Genomic DNA, 18121 nt, shown 5'->3' with positions numbered 1-18121 from the left:
GCCTTTATTTAATCTCTTTTATCTCCTGGATATTATTTTTAACAGCAGCAGGAAAAAGGTCTAATCTATTACGAATATAGGCGTGGAAGGATTTAATATTAAGTAAACAGCAGAGACTGAAATAACCTGCTTCACCAAGTTATTTTTACACCTGTTCATCCAGGTCATCAGAGAAGATAAGATGTATATCAATTTCATGTGGTACTTCAAGGCTTATTTGACAGAGATTCCTTAAGTATAGTATTGCTATTCATTTCAATTATCATGCCCAGGAGTACAGAGCAAGAATGAAATGAATTAAAAATATTCTTGTCCTTGAATGAGAATTCTTACATTACACAGTGTTGTTTTACCAAAGAGGGGTGACAGAGACAGGGATGACAGATACTCATTCAATGACAGCATGATCATCAGTCTCTGCAACTCCATTAACATAGCATAACTCTTTGCCATAAGCCATTATCTCTGGTGGAAACAATGTCTTGAGGTAACATAAGCCATCAGAGACGTTATGAAAAAAAATCATGGAAGGGCATGTAGTTAACCTCACCATCTGTCGGTATGTCTCAGAATCTTTAACAACTTAGTTTTCTGTCTATTATTTAAACTGTCTGTCTAAACACATATTGCAGTCCATTGTAACACAAGCTTAGCAGAGACTGAAATTTGATAGAACACATAGGTTTTAATGAACTGCATGGATTTTAGTAGTAAGTAGGAAGCTCAGGTATGAAGTTTAAAGCACTCGTTAGTTTAACTCTGTTCATAGAAAAGAAAAGGATGTGAGCTTTTGCCCTGAATTTAATGAGAATAGAACAAAGATATATACATATATCAAAGATACATATATATCTTTGTCAAAATAATATATATATATAATTTTGTCAAAATAATCAAGATATCAAGACTGATTGAAGGACTCTGATTTAAGCAAAATAATTTGTCAGTGAGGTGAGACATATATCAGGGAGACAGCACCAGCACTGTGTTTCAAGTGGTTAGTTCACTGAGGTCTGAATATTGTTACACATTCAGATTAGCAGTGCAAGAGATGAACCCACACCTGCAGAAAACATCAACAAGAACATTTTACTTCCTTTCACAAAAGATTTTTCTTTGTGTGTACTGCTTAACTTAATGAAGTGCTGTAATCCCTTTCCTTGGCAAATTCCTGACTGAGATCCCCATTAATCATCATGACCAATAACCTTTATTTTAATAATAAAAAAAATAATACAAATTGTGGTGAGGCACCACAAAAAAAAGCTGAGTTACTAGAAATCCTCTCATGCTTAACACTACCTTCACCCTTTCTTGATGCCTTTCAGAAATGAGCTTTGATTGTACTTGCTATAAAATACAACTTGAACATTCTAAGAATCACCATGAAACGGATACAACTGTGCATTATTTTAATTTTCAGATGACCTAGATTGTAGTACTGCTCAATTGCTCACCTGCAGCTTATGTTTTCTTACACCTGATACTACAGGATTCTAGCTTCATCGTGCCTTCTGTTTCATCACACATACTGCCTCACATACTGCCTGAATCTTTTGAGGTCTGTTTCTTTCTTTCTAATACCCCTCTGTTCTTTCTCAAGTGATATTTTATATATGTTGACTGTGCAACACTCCCATGGGACACAGGAAATCAAGGTTCAAGCTTGTGTAACTCACCTGCACAGCTGGGAACTAAACAACTTTTCCTAAACAGGAGAGCTTTATTCAATGAACTACCAACTCTCATTATTAAAAGTCTTCTGATTTTTAAAGTGAGAAAGGTAGACAGGGCAAAAGAGACATTTCTGTATCTTCTGGTTTAGTACAACAGATTCTTCTCTGTGGTAAAGGAGGATGGTGGAATTCCAGCACATCAGACTATTTTGCTACTTGGGATCAAATTGGTAACTCAAAGACCAGTAGCTGAGGTTTGTCAGTACAGCTGTCATCAAGTATTAATTAAGACTGGAGTGTATGACTGTCAAAGACATCTGGGATAAAACATCCTGTCTGCCTCTGCTTATATGTGCTGTCTAATATATTCTTTCATCATATTAATCTAATCGATTCTACTACTGAAATATTTTTTATCTATATCAGCTCTTTAAAAAAAGTAAGAGCTTGTTCCCTTTGCTTATGTTATCTACTATCTTACATTAGACTGTACACTGTTATTTCAACTGTGATTAGAAATTTCTCCTAGTGTTATTGAATACCATGCTTTAACCAATAATACTTTACCTTAATATTTTTATCCTCTGTTTTTTAATACTTCAGAAAATACATCACCATTCCCAAGTGGTATAGTTTATATACCAGTGTCACTTATGGACAATCTGATCATCTTAATTCAGCTCAACTGCAGCTTCATTTAAGAACTAGCATTGAAAGTAAAGGCTAAAATAACCAGATGATTATGCAAAACCTTTCTCTTTTGCCCCTCCATCTCTACAACTTCCAGGAAAGCTTCTGTTTCATTGAAATATTGCAATCTTCCTTTATGCCAAACTGATCATCTCCAGTCTATTATGAGTAGTGTAAAGAAATAAACAAGTCCCTCCATCTTGCTCATAATTTTCAAAGAGCATTTAAACAAAAATATTAATGACCAGGTTTTCTATGGAGAATGAGCAACACTGAATGGAGAAGTCTAAACAATTCACTGATTAAAAAAGAAACTAATAACCGTCTATGCACGTTTGCTTTGATCGTTACTTGAATTATATAGCCTAAGACTAGAAGGAAAAGTTGAAGAATACTGTCTTTGCTGCATTAAGTGCCATCTAAAATCATACATATATCTTCTGAAGCACAACAGGAGAATTTCTATAGTCATTCCAAAGTGTAACACAGAAGTTCTCAATTTATTAACAACTTGAAATAAAAGAAGCATAAAAAAGCCCAGCATCACAGTGAATATTCCTAAAGTACTTTGGAAGGACAGATATTTCAGCTCTAGTGTCATTCAGTAGTGCTTATGAAGACTGGAATAAATACATTAAGAACCAAACACAAAGAAATTTGAGCAAAAAGTAGTATCAATTTTTCTGCACAACAAAAAGTTTCAAGTAGTGCTATTGGTCTGAAAAGTAATTGAAGGTGGCTTTACAATTAGTTGGGTAACCTGTTATAGCAGCTTCAATCTAAACAGCAAGAGAGAGATGGAAGGGAAGGAAAAATTACTGCATTACTTCATAAGAATTTGAAGATTTTATTTTTTATGATTTCATACATATGATGTGTCCTAATTATAAAGTTTTATTTAACCAAGTTTGAGATACTCTCAATGGAACAGAATATTCCACCCTAAGTTACTTGAAGCTGTGTAGCCTGAATGGAGCCAAAGAGAAATGTTAAAATTCACTTAAAATGAACTTCACCAAAATAGTGGTATATTACAGAGATTGTCTCAGTCAACTGACACATTTCATAATAGAACTTTTACGTTTTCTTAGTTAAATTCCTGTTTTTGTCTGTAGGATAGCATTAGTCAAGATCTGTATAAATCTACTTTATATCCTTTAAAATTTGGTATTAAGTTATATGCTGAGCATCAAACTTGTTTAAAATAGATTTTAGTAAATGTCTACAGACAGTAGCTATGACAGGATCTATAAAGAGTTTTTTGACTTGTGCACTTGATTTTTTTTTTTTAAAAAGGCAAGCTTTTCATTATGTAATAAGTTTTCTCATACATCTGGAGGGCAAAAAAATACAAGGAAAACAAGGAAAATAAGACCTGGACTCTTCAAGTAGGAAATACTTCTTTGGATAAACTGACACACTATATAAGTAACAGAGTCAAGAATATGACCTTGGAACTTCAAGACCAGATTTAGTCTATTGAACTACAGCTCACAAAATGCCATTACTGCATGTGCTACCGTATGTTGTTTCAGTATCTTAACATATAGAATTGGATTTCTGAATGACTTTCTGAATATTTCCCCTAAATGCAATTTCTTCCTAGGCATACAAAATCCAGATGCTGTGATTTGGCATGTGCAAGGAGGTCTCGGTATGAAGCTTGAGTTCTGAGAGAATTACATTGGCTTCCTGTTCAACACTGAATTGATTTTGAAATTGCTATATGATAACTTACAGCATAAAGCTCTACACAATTTGGAATCTCCATTTTTATCTACCCTATTATCTTTAAGAGTCTAGAGGTTGTTGAGACTATCTGAAGTTGGCCATTTCAAAGCAATGCACATACTTCCAGTTGTTATGCTTGTCAATTTGAAATCCATTTCCAGCTGGAGTCTAGAACACAGATTCAGATTCATTTAAGCATAAACTTTTATGTTTTCAGTCTGACATTTTCATCAACTGAGCTCTTGTGCTTTGTACTTCATAGAGTTGGAAGTACAAAAATAAACAAACAGAAAATTACTTGGCATCAAAACTGTTTTTGTATGTCTCTCTTTGTGCTGTAAATAAATCTAACGTTGCTACTAAATACTTAAGATTGCTTTCTAATAAATACCATGGTTTGCCTGTTTATAGCAAAAAGGCATGTATCGATTGTTCTTTAACTACAGTATTCTGGGATCAGATTTACTATATTAATTACTGTTAAGAATGGAGATAAACATTAAATGCTTTTCTGCCAATAAACAGAGGACTGGCTTAATCTGATCAGAGCAAAGATCCACCTGGCCAAATGCCAGGCTTTTGGAAGAATGTAAGGATGGGGCAAACGTATCTTTGTTACTGTAGTAGTTCCATGTTCTTGCCCAGTTTGTAGCAAGCCAAGGACATCTGAAGCACATGAGTTACCTTCAGCTCTAGCAGTCTTGTGTGGATATTCCTTCCAGGTTTTTTGTGAAGATATTTAGTCATACATACATTTAGCAGTTTACATTTTGTGAAATAAACTTAAAGCTTTATCGCTAATGAAGTGACTTTATTATACATTTATAAAAATAGATGTACTCTGGTATTAGTTGGCTATAATAACAATGATCATCTTCTGTCCAGAAAAATGGGCAGAATGCCTACATATTCAAAATGTGATACTAAAGATACCACTTCAGTAGTTATTTGTACAAACCTTCCAGAAATATCTAGATCTCCGTATTCTCCAATAAACATGACCTTTCAGACAATAACAAGTAACATCCTCAATCTTAGGATGAAAATTTTGAAATTTAGTGAAACGTCCCTGGAAGTGTTTAAAGAAAGGTTGGACATGGCACTTAGGGATGTCGTTTAGTGTGTGATATTGGTGCTGGGGAATGGTTGGACCAGATGATCTTGGTGATCTTTTCAAACCTTAATGATTCAACGATTCCATGATTTTTAACAGCAAGTAATATTGCAGAGAAATTACAATAATTTTCAGTTTTTTTTTTGTTTGTTTGCTTTTTAATTAAACTCACATTAAAAAAGATCTTTTTAGTAGACTTGGCTTTATACAGGATTATCAACAGGAGAAATATTACCTATTTTTCTGGTAATTTTTTCCTTTACAGGAGTTTATTACATCAAGACTCACATAGCTTTTGCTACCATAAGGTGGCAGCATATAACACATATTTATATTGCTGAATTTGTATTCAGTAGAATCATAGAATCATAGAATATCCTGAGTTGGAAGGGACCCTTAAGGATCATCAAGTCCAACTCTTGACACCGCACAGGTCTACCCAAAAGTTCAGACCATGTGACTAAGTGCACAGTAGGTATCTATTTTGTGAGTGCTTTAATTTACATTGTCACAATTAACTCATGTACATTTAGAGAGATCACTAACAAAATTTTTCAAATTATCCCAACAGGAAGAGAGTTTGTGAAAATCTTTATTCACCTGAAACTGTTGCCAAAAGATAAATTTTCTCCGAGTACAAAGTCGATAAAAACTGAAGTGCTATGCTTGATACAAACATCCATGTATATATATATATATGTATGCTGCAAACATAGAGACTAATATTTATGAAGCAACCTTGAAAATAAATTGCTTATAGCTACATTTTAGTAGATGATCATCTATAAATGTGACAGAATACTAATATCTGTGCTTCTTTCATGCCTTCCAAACAATGTCTGTTATTCAAAATTGTCACTGAAGCATTGTAATTTACATAAACATAAGACTGCTTTAATACAGTTGTAGTTTTACATGTTTTCATATCTTATTTTCAATGATCTTTTTTTTATACACATGCAGACGTGCACACACAATCAGATTAAACAGGTTTCTGTTGAGATGGTAATATTAAAGACAGTGTGGCCAGCTTATAAAATGATTGCTAGAGATAGTGATTGGGACCTGGAATAATCCGTTTCTGAGGTACTCCTTGCATTGGGAGAAAAGTGAAGGAATTCAAAATGGGCAAAATGAAAACTACTCTTCACAGTAAGAGTGTTTAAGAATTGGAGTAGTTTACATAGAAGTGCTGTGGAATCACAATCTTTTAACATTCCCCAAGCTTTCTAATTTTTTTCACAAAGTTTTCACCACCATTAGCACTGGAACTCATTTATTTTACAGAAGGGAACATTTCATACAGCCCTCTGTTCTGCATCTCCTGTAAAACAACTTTGAAAATGTCTAGAGGTTCCAGCTCACTCCTGCAGTACATTCAAGAGTGTTCAATCCAAACACATTAAAACACAGCCTTAGACTGTTAGACTGAAGACTCTACCAAAGCAAACAAAACAGACAATAAAAAAATAACCTGTCAATCTCTTGCCTCCGCTACATTCAGTTTGCCAGATGTGTTTGGCTTTTTACATTTGCTGGGAGGATTTTTCACTTCTCAAGCTGTTAGCTTTCCACACATACATATATCCAAACCTTATCTCTGGCTGCAACAAGCAAAGTCTGGGTAGGGAAGAGTCCAGGAAATTCATAAATCAGTTTCTGAGGGAAAACTACATTTGTTGTCAGGCCTGCCTGTTCAAATTAGGGGTCTTCAAAGCAGGCCACTGTGGACACCTGAGTTATTGCACACTGATCTGGGGCTTAAGAGGTAGTCCTGTTAGCCATGTGTTCAACACACACAGCTGCATGCCTTGCTCATGCTCCGTGCTGGGCTGCTTGGTGCTGGTTGACCACTTTGAATCAACAGAGCAACTGGAGAAAACTCTGGAGAATTTCAGCAAAGTGGAACACAAAAACGAAACTCTGGGATTTTTCATGTTGTAACTGCTACTTTGGGGACAAACAATGTGAAAGTTTCAAGTCTCCATCTCAGCTTTGAGGCATATGTCTGCCTAGGGCAAATTTCTACAGGTCGTTTAAAGAACCCTCAAATATTGATGTTTTTATTGTCAGTGCCAGGACAGCTTTTACCATGCGACAACGTTGTGCAGGGGAGAGCCAGAAGACTCAAAATTAAGACACAGTATCTGATAAAAATACACGCTGGAGCTCAAAAGGGAATGAAAGGTCACAGCAATGTAACTTGACAGGACTGCTGGAAATTCTGTTTTTATATCCCCCCTTTCAATAGTTTTAAAGAAAATGTCCAAACAAATTTGTCCCAAACAAAACACATCATAGTACTACCATACTCAGGCCTTAGGAGGCTGCTAAGACAGAGGGAAAATCAGCTTTAATGTACCCTTATGGTCTTACATTCATGCTGATGCTGGAAATAAAGCTAATTGCAGCATTTCTACCTGAATGTGACAAAAAAGAGAAAAGAATTGGGATATACCACCCTTCAGGAGCAGTCCAGACACCAGAAAGGAAACCTGTGGTTCCACTGTGGTACACTGTGGTACAGTGGTCAGAAATTTGCCTTTTTAAACCATGCTATCCTTATTTTTTATTATTATTTTATTTTATTATTATTATTATTTTCCTCCAGTGTGGGTTTTAGTTGTTTTTCTTAAATGAACAAACAAACAGAAAAAAAAAATAAACAAAGTCATTGTTCACATTATGTAACATGGAGATACTTTGCTTTCTGTTGTGGATATTGCTTAATAGGTGTAAGGCTGTACATCTGTTTTTCTATTGAAAATATTCTCTCTTCCCAAAGGGGCAGAGCATGCCCTGATCTGGTTGTGTGTCTCCTGTCTCTGGATGATCAGTCCTTAGCGAAATGCCTCAGTAACTGACCTTATTTTCAGGTGCTGAGCCTCTGGCAGCTTTCTTTAAAGTAAATTAAAGTTGCTAGAGGCTGAGCATTTCAGAAATCAGGGCACTTACGTTTGTTGCCTATCTCTGGATTTAAAAATCTGGCTTGAGGTTCTCTTTTTTACATTTTTTTTTTTTTTTTTTTTTTTAACTTTGCTCTATAATCCAACATCAAGGGAAAAATAATGATAGGAGGCCTGACTACAAGAAAAAAGGGTTCCAGCTTTGGAATACCTTTTTCTATCAGTTAGAGTTTATTAAAGAGACAGCCACAGCTAAAATAATGTCTGTTAATTTAAGTATTGCTTTCTAATCTATCTACTACAGCTACAAATAGCAATTAAGATTATTCAGCTATGAAGATCTCTTCCTTTTCTCCTGCTTGTTAACTTTATGGTTTTGATAAGAGAGCACAAACCTGACATTCACTCAGCCTTGGCCACATTCATCTGAAATATTTTGAGCAATGACAAGCCTTTCACTTTGAATCATTTCACAGCCTGCCAGATCTTAAGTGGTCTAGTAAACTACTTTCTTATTAGGCTGAAAACAAAACAGAAAGCCATACTTACAGCAGTGATACTGTAGCTTGATACAGACCACAGATATTAGTGAAGCGAGGTCATCTCATGAAGCAGGTACTTGCATTAATGCAACGAATATAGCTGGAAAACAAACAAAATAATAATTAGTCTCTTTACTCATACATTGCTCTAATAACATTATGCTTTCTTATGGCTGTTACTCTCCTCTGTTTTGGACTTTTGTTCTTTGTTTGAGTGGTTCATGACAGAATTTTGGCCTTGGCCTGTGGTGGAATCATATACTCAGACCTGAACAGAGGAAGACACGTTTTTTGGGCCTCAGTTAGGGGAGCTGAGACAGTTAGTACAGCCAAAACCAGGCGATTCCCTTGTTTCAAAAGAGGCAAATAAGAAGTCCTAAAGGTTCCAACAACTTTCATTTCTTTGTAAAATATTTCCAGGAGTGTCATACTTCAAATAAATAATTAAAATCGTATAATTTCCACTCTCTCTATTAAAAAGAGAAGAGATATGTGTGATACAAACTGATGAAATAGTACCAAATCTGCAAGCCATCCTAACAAAATAAAACATTATGAGGTTTTTTAATTAGAAATCTAATACATTAATACATAGTAAATATCCAGGCAAGCAGGAGGTAAAACCCATCAATAATCATCATTCTGATGCTTATTTGGACTCCAGTGATATATGGAAAAAGCAAGACTGAAAAAAATAAATATCAGGAAAAGTTATAATCCATCTCTCATACACTTCCGGAGTACATGCAATAATCAACAAAGTATCACAGGTATTTCTGACAGTGGTGAATGACTGTATAATGCTTAAAATTTGTGTGAACCATAAAAAGCAGATGTTCATTGATTTGACTCTTCTCATGGGCAATTTCTGCCTGCAGATCTTCTGCTTAACCTAACTGCATTCTTGGGAAGTCCTTAGAGGGTACCACTGCCTCAGAAGTAACATACTCTTGTTCTCTGCAGTTACGTATTTGTGTTCAGACATTGCTTTATTTACATATTTTGTGAATAAGCCACTGTAAGGCTACAGCACTAACACATCCAATTCTAAGCAGTCAGAAGCATCAGACTCCAGTGGTAGTCAAGTCATTAAAATAGTTTTAAAATATTGTTGTTTCAAGAATTATTTTTTACTCCTGTTATTCATTCGTCATAATAAATCATTAAGGACTATATTTTTAGTTTATTTCTACATCTCCTAAATTAGAAACTTTAAAAAATTAAAACTAGGATTCTGAAGTAGATTGTCAGCAGGAATCAAAAACTAAACAAAACAAAATGTGCAATATTTGACATAATGCACAGAATCAAAAATGGCATAACCTTGTTTAAATAGGCCTGAGCAATGGGGCACAGAGACTAGATAGAGTTCATTATCATGACCACAGATATTAGAAAAATGCAGGGAATTTTAGAGGCATAGAGATATCAAACAGTTAGGAGGGCTTTCTCAGGAATAATTTCAGTACATGGAGATTATAAATGTGAAACTAATTTCTACTCCATTTGTCAGAAACAACTGAAACAATTTCAACAAATTGGAGAAAATTACATAACAGCTAGAGAAAGCTAACTGGCCCAAATAACAATCAGATGCTTGTCTTAATCTTCATGCTAAAACAGAGCAATCTGGGTGTCATGCAGTTCACTATATTTAGGCACCTACATGTAGCTGTCTACGCTCCTATTAATAGTTAATGGATATATGTCAGTACAGTCAGCAGAGCCTAGAGACTAGACTGGCAACTAACATTTTCATTTTATGAGATGAACTTTTCTCCAGACATCACTAACTGTGTCAGCTAGATCTCACTGACAAAAGTAAATTTTTGGTTCATTTGTGAAAATGAACCTTCATGAAAATGTTTATCAGGTAAGGATAGATAAGGCTTGCTTAATGTTGTAGCTCTCTAATCTCTGAGACCACATAGCTCTTCTAGTGACCAGGGCTGGTCTCTGAAATTCTAGCTTTCATATTTATATGACAGCAAAAGCAAATCCCATCACACTTTTATACCTTTAGGTTTATTTATTCAATTTTCTGTAGGTCAGAATGCAGCCAAACAGACAGCCTAGGCAAGCAGGACAGTTTTTCCCTCTTTGCGGAGATGCTCAGCTCAGGTCCAACCTTGCTCTTCCTCTAGCAAAGGAACTACACATTTCCCAGACAGTTCTGCCATTTTTCCTATAGCGGCAGAACTGGATTCCCATTCAAGGAGCCATGTACCCTTCTCACTGACCTCCCTATTCTACCACTTCAAGGGTCTCTTCTGTTACAGAAATGAAGTCTGTGGAGTTAGGGAAGAAAGCAGATGAAGAGGATCACTTGCCTCAGAGCACCATGTTCATGGTGCAGCCAATGTAAGGCTGCAAGGGCATGGGGACCTTTCTTCTTCCCCAGCTATCACCAGTGCTGCCACTCCTCTCCACCCACATTATGGTAGAAGAAATATCCTATAGGTTTTGCTTATCTGAGTGATGGAGTAAAAGGTGTCAAGTTAAACAGAAACATCTTGTGAGCACAGTCCAGCTTATGGATTGTCAAGTAACTTGTGATAAACAGTACATGATAAGATAACACAGGCTAAATTCACTAAAAAGTATGTTTTACTCAGTGAATAATGCAAACAACTTTCTATCACAGCTGGTTGTCTATTGCCATATTCTAGAAGAAATCAGTTACACCTACCTGAAAGCAAATAGGGAACAGTAGCAATTTACATCCATTCAATTTATACCTGTTTTGCACTCTACTGTGAGGATCTATAATATATAGGAGTAGACACATCATATATGTGTATATTTATCATAAATGTTAAAATAAAAATCATAATGACACAAAAATTTTGAGGCCCCATACAAAACTCGGATCTATCTTTTGCACTCTGGCATCTGGACTAAGCAATGTAAGATGCATAAGAAACATTTTAGAGGCTGCAAAGAATTCTTGTATAAGCTATGATCCTTGTGCACACTAGCAAAGATAGAAGAGACACAGTAGTTTGGGCTTATAGATTCTTTGCTAAGTAGCATGCTAATTAATTAATCTTGAAAATATTCCTGAACGAGCTGGCTGGCAAGAAAAGAGGGGACATGGAATTGTGCTGGCCTCACCATTTAAGATTGATTCTTTCTGAGAAATTGACTACCTTGCATTTATGCAGGTTGGTCTTTTTGGTATTCACAATGAAAATAAATCAACTGGAGATACTGCAAATATTCACTGGGCTTTGCGTTTGCCAACCAATACAATACAATTTACAAGTAGATGGACTGAAACTTCAGGTAATGTTTTAATGTTAGCCAAACATTTCCCTGTATTGGAAACATGAAGTAGGTGCCCTAACTGAAGATAAAAGGGATTCTTTCTTACTATGAAAATCTACAGTTTCCTTCTAGAAAAATTAACCAATGAAACAATATCCCAAGCTCCCAAAAGTCATGGTGATTTTTCCACTAGAAATGCTATTTGAAAGGTACTGTCTTATTGTTAAAGAACCATTATTCAATTCAAGCAGGCATTTTTCCTCTTTTTTTTTTTTTTTCTTTTTTCCCCACTGTGTGGCCCTATTTTTGGTCTCGGTAGTTTGACTGAAACTTAAATGCATTTTGATAACTAACAAAAAATCTTTAGAAGATTATGGATTTGGGACATGTTGCTGACATACATCAATCTACTTTGTCTTCACCTTTGTATGTGAAAATTCAGTTGATTTTCCTGGGAATTTACCTGACAGATTTATAAATTAATCACAATTCTTTCAATTGTCTTTCATTCACATAGTAGTATGGAATAATATAGATCTACATTTGACAAAAGAATTAAGAAAACTGAAGATCTGCCCATCTCAGTTTTTACAAATTGGCTAATTTGTTTGAGTTAAGCATTATTTGAAATGGCAGCACAGGGAATCCATATTGCTTGTAGTTAAGTGGTTAGTTTTTAAGCCTTAACTACATAGACAAGGGAGTCTGTCTAACCATAAATCTTAAGAAAATTTCAGTGTCCCACTTCATTTGGACAATTTATTCAATTTCTATATTCTAGTGAGCTATGTCACTGTATTTCAATGTTCTTTATACTTTATACTTCTTTATACTTTAGGTAAAATGAAATCAAGGAACCAACAAAAAAATCCCCCAATAACAAAACAACAACAAAGTGTTAATATTCCTATTAAGTAAACATGTTTCAAGAAAAAAAAAAAAAAAAAAAAGCTAAGAAAACATTCATAGTGGTTATTAACAGATCATATTGAATCTAAAGGCATCTTTTTTTTTTTTAAATATATATATATATTTATTTTTCTCATCCTGTGTTGTGATGACCTCATTTTTCATGGAAGAAAAATACAAAATACAAATCAATTAGATTATAGTTCCTTTGATGTCTCCTCCCAGTGGAGAAGCAAAAGCTGTCAGGCAAATATTTTAGGAATTGGCATGATCTAATGATAGAGGAAATCATCCACTAAAAAATACACAGAAGGAAAAAATTTTTGTGGGATAGAAAGAGGATCAGAAAACAATGATGGAAAATTAACTGAAACAACAGTGCAAATTGTAACAGTAATTGCAAGCTGAAATAGTATTTTAGAACAAACATTCTAGTCAGATTTAATAGTAGTTTACTCCAGTTTTGCTGTTCAACAAATCTCTTGCTGGCTGACTGGATTCTACCTGTCTCCTCTACTTATGGCTACAGGCCCTATGGCAATTCTAGCAGCAAAATAAGTGCACAAAATAGAAGATATACCTCATACTATATGAATCAGCCAAATCACAGTTAAGTTTTCATTGTCAATCACAGTTATATTAATAAAAGACAGGTAGCAATGAATCCTGCATGGTACACAAGCATGGGCACTATGATTAAAACAAATGCTAGGAATAGCAGCTCTCTTTTTAATAGATTTATATAGGTTCTAGAAAAAAAAAAAAAATTATATGTGTCTCTTAATATTGATGGGATTCTCATCTTTGTTTTCAAATTACTTTTCTCCTGAGAGGAATGTCCTAATGATTAGACTGGAGATGGCTGGAAACTGAGAAACTTGGATGGTTGCTTTCCCCCATTTACTTATTTATTTATTATTATTATTTTTTAAACCAGTGTATGGCTTAAATAAATAAATAAATAAATAAATAAATAAATAAATAAATAAATAAACATATCTCTGTCAGGAAGACCAAAATAAAAAGGAATGAACATGTCTGGATTCTGACTGGTGCTTCACCTATGCAAGATGGTCCCTTTGCACTAGCCATTCTTGCCCTCTACATCAGTCCCTGACTTATACTGAACAGGCATGAAAATAAACCATTATGGAGTGACTGGAACTGTGGATTGTTTTAAAACAGATCTACTGGCTTGCAAACAGGCGTACATCATTTTGTGTGAAAAACATGACCTCATCTTCTGCAGAACACTCATCATGGAGTCAGGAAATGTATGGAGAAAGATGTGTAATTTGTAAATAACTGAGTCCAGCATTGGGAAACTTTCACCATGAGCAGCCAGACAGAACAACCCTGTCAGAATTATTCAATTTGTTTGCTAAATTATGGGGAATGAAGCTCATACCAATAAAACTCTTGTACAGTATTATGTCTATACTCTCAGCTTAGCTAATTTAATAATGGCATGGGGTGAATGAATATATTACTGCTGTTGTCTAGCTTAGTCTTTAATATTGGAGGGACAAGGTGATCCTCAAATGTTCTTTTCAGCCTGACTGTGTTGCTGTTTTATTTGCATTTGTCAACAGCATCTGGTAAGCATATACTGTGAATTGCTAATTTATCTCTTAGCTCTAAAATTAGTCCAAGTTCATGAAAAAGCGTAAGAGCAGTTAATGAAACAATGCATTTGAGTAGCTTGAATATATCTTGAAACTATTCCTCACTCAAAACAACTTGTGCTGCTTGCTACTACTAATTTCTGGGTGAAGTCTGAAGTAGTTCAAGTTTGAAGAACTGACTTATAATCCTAAGAAAAAAAGAGCCAAAGTAAATATGGAGCTAAAGCAGTAATTCAGTTCTAAATTCAAATTAATTTCAGATCTAGTTTAAAACTGGAAAAAGTATAAGAGATATTATTATACTAAATCCATGAAGTCCAGGCAGTAGTCCCGTAAGAAGACAGCATTTGCCTAAATCAGATGGCCTGAGTACCTACATCCAGTAACATGTAGCAGTGAGTGAAGGGAAGGATTTTTCTGAACAGGAAAAAGCCTGAAGTTAATCTATTGCCTTACTATCTGCCCAGCTTCTGACAATGAGAAGAGTCTAGACGCTACACCTTTTTCCCTGCATTTAAGAGTGACCTTCATGAATTTATCTGTCACTTTTTTGAGGACCCTGCTCTGGAGTCCACAGATCCTTGGATAAAAGACTTCCACAGCTCAGCAGTACCCACAGTACACAATGGAAAATAATATTTTCTTCCATTTTAGACCTGCTGCCTGCAGCAGTTGTCACATGCCTTAGCATCCACAACAATGCACAAGCTCACTCTTAGGTGTTGCTGACGCCACTTATTGAAAGACATGTTGCTCAGTGAGCGTTTGTTTATGTTGGTAGCATTTACATCTAAGCAAGTCACTGAAACACAGGGGAAACACAAAAGCTTCTGGATTAAGATGATTTACAGATGAAAAAATGGGTATAAAAACACTGGAAACAGGATAACTGTTCCTGGTTTAAAAATACCACCAGTAAAACATGCTTTCAGTTTTGTTTTTCCTGACTTGTCTAATACTAGGGAGACTTACCGTGTTTGTTTGTTTGTTTGTTTGTTTAAGACTTGGCTAAATTTGACTAACACATAAAAAGGTGTTTTTAAACCCTGTAATCGTTAAATGTTATTATTCTTTCATTCGTTGTTGCTTACCACCCTGGAAAAGTTCAGACCATTTTTCTTCTACAGAGCCAAAAGTGTTCTATGCACTTGCAACATGTCACATTTTAAACACAAACAATTTCTAGTGGAATCACATTAGGACTATCAGGAACAGTTTATGCTTACGCAATGTATTAGCTAAAATGGTGCTTTCAACCACTAAAAAGAAAAAAGCATCTCAGTTGAAACAAAACAAAACAAAACAAAACAAAAAAGGAAAGGCAAAAGGTCAGTTTTATCATGTGAACAGTTTTATCACTGTGAACAGAAAATGCATATTTAGGTGAAAGCAGTATATAACTGAAAGTATGAATTGGGAATATTTGATGGTTTGTTTAGAAATAAACTATACATAGGTATTACTATTCATATGAAGAAGACTACACCCAGGTGAAGTCTGCTTCTGTTGTTATACACAGGAAAAATAACAAAGAAGAAAAGAATCAACTTTCAGGCCATCCCCATCATTCACTTACTGCATGGCAAAGTAAGGTAAAGAAGGCTGTGCAAAATCCACTCCTCCCTGGAAGAGGGAACTGGATGTAATTCTCTTCATGGCTCCTAAGAACAGTATACTTATGATCTTTTTTTATCCCCACAGAAAACTTAGAAAACCTAGCCATAATAATTTGTGGTACTTAGTGGTTTAAAATTTGTTGTGAACTCCTTTGAATGTAGCAGTTTTAATCCTTAACTAACCGTGTCTTGAGTAAAACCACTCTTAGAAGGCTAACTACAAAGAATTATAAATCTACTGGAAAATTGACCTTTGACATATGTCACAAAGGCAAAGTAATTAAACAGTTGTTCCTGAGTAATTTAAGGCTACAGCGAGAATTCAGTCCAGATAAAAATACAGCAAAAAGGATACCATAATTAAGATCACATATGCTGCTAAACAGAGACTAGAATTTCCTAGTTCTTTCAAGTTATCTAACAAAAGTTTTCCAGAATCTGACTGAGATTACCCAATACTTTGCAGGAGAGGTGTGTTACTTTGACTACATACCTGCTGGCCTTTGGGGAAAAAAAAAAAAAAGAAAAAAAAAAGAAAAAAAAAAAGCCTTAGGTTTACAATGAATTGTGAATTAATTATATAAAGTGCCATATTCAGGTAGAATGGAAGCATTAATGTAGGAGACATTTACTACTTGTCCTTTCACCATTTCTAGTGAATTGCTTAGCAATAAAATTTCAGTATCCAAAGGCAAAGCTGCACAAGAAACACTGTATTAAAAACTAATTTACTACTAATTAAATACTACATTGCACTTTTATATCTAGATTTACCATTAGAGTGCTTTACTGCTTTTTTGCCCTAGGAACAGCTCAGGAAAGGAGCCATATCCATAAGGGAAAGTCGACTATCTGTCAAGGCAAAACACCAGAAATACACTCTCATGACTTCTTTTTGTTCCTGTTGTCTTCTCTGTTCTGGCTCAGTGAGACTGAATGATTCAAAGTAGCATCACTGCTTCTTTCCACACACCCATACAGGGGAAATCAAAGCCTATCACCTTGACCGGTGGGTCACATGGTTACCCACCTTCATGCTTAGTGGAAATCGTCATCCTTCTCATGTTGTGGAGAGTCATACAAAGTAGGTATGTTAAATTTTGAAAGGATTCATTTTAAGAAAAAGAGTTCTTAATTGTATTTAAAGAAAAAACATATTGGGAGCAATTTTGTGATAGGATAGGAAAATTCTCTTTAAAATTGGCAGCCAAATGCTATCAAGAGAAGAAATCTTTCCTTGAGGTACTAAGAAATCTCTCTGGCTAAATTTGTTTTTGACTGGTTTACCTATAGATAGAAATATACGTTTTTTAAATTTAATTGCTTAATCTTTCAGTTTCACTTTTTTTTTTTTTTTTTTTTTCTTTTCCATTTTTCATTCCTTTTAAGCTCTTCCCTCATTAACATTTTTGTCTCCCACCCATCCCAGTGACTGTATAAATCCCAACAAAGGCTGACCCTGGCTCCTGGCAATTCTGTTCCTCTGAGGTCTGAGGCTCCGGTGCTGGGCTTCAGCCCTGCTCCTGACCTCACCACCTGCAGGCTCATGTCCTGGCCTTGCCTCACCTGCTCCCACCCCCAGGGAGATGTCTGCTGCTTGCCCTGGCTGCCTCGCTTCCTGATGAGGTCACAAGATGGTCCTGGGTTGCCAGGCCATGCCAGGCACCCCTGGGACAGCCCCAGTGCTCCCCAGGCCCCAGCAGCCCCTGGCAGCTATTTTGGAAAGTTCAACCTGAAAGACAGAGGAGCAACAGAGCATCCCAAAAGAGTGGTTTATAGGGCAGAGAAGGTTTGTTTGTTTGTTTTCAACATTCAGAGCACCAGGCAGGAGGGACATGAGAAACCATTTCTGAGTGAGAAACAGCCTCCATGTGAACGGTACTCCTTGGGTGGTGGAAATCTCCTCTAAGAGCACGCCCTGTCCAGTGGTCAGATCTGGAGGTCTCATCTCTGATTACATACCACCAACCCCTAACTCAGCTGTGCTGCATGTAAATGGCAGGGTTTTAGTAACAAGGCAGTTTGTAGGGGTGGTTTCTATGGGT

General features: G+C 35.6%; 1 protein-coding gene across 1 annotated transcript in view; it reads right to left on the bottom strand.

Moving 5' to 3' along the window:
• Positions 1 to 18121, bottom strand: part of LINGO2 (leucine rich repeat and Ig domain containing 2) — a 379180-nt gene that overhangs the window by 277700 nt on the left and 83359 nt on the right. The window contains exon 3 of the mRNA XM_038170691.2: positions 8667 to 8759. The gene's annotated coding sequence lies outside the window, so the exon portion shown is untranslated. The remainder of the gene's footprint in view (positions 1 to 8666; positions 8760 to 18121) is intronic.

The sequence above is a fragment of the Anas platyrhynchos genome, chromosome Z (genome assembly GCF_047663525.1).
Source record: "Anas platyrhynchos isolate ZD024472 breed Pekin duck chromosome Z, IASCAAS_PekinDuck_T2T, whole genome shotgun sequence".
Classification (NCBI taxonomy): Eukaryota; Metazoa; Chordata; class Aves; order Anseriformes; family Anatidae; genus Anas; species Anas platyrhynchos.
The sequence above is the reverse complement of the archived record's forward strand: the minus strand, read 5'-3'. Positions and strand labels throughout refer to the sequence as shown.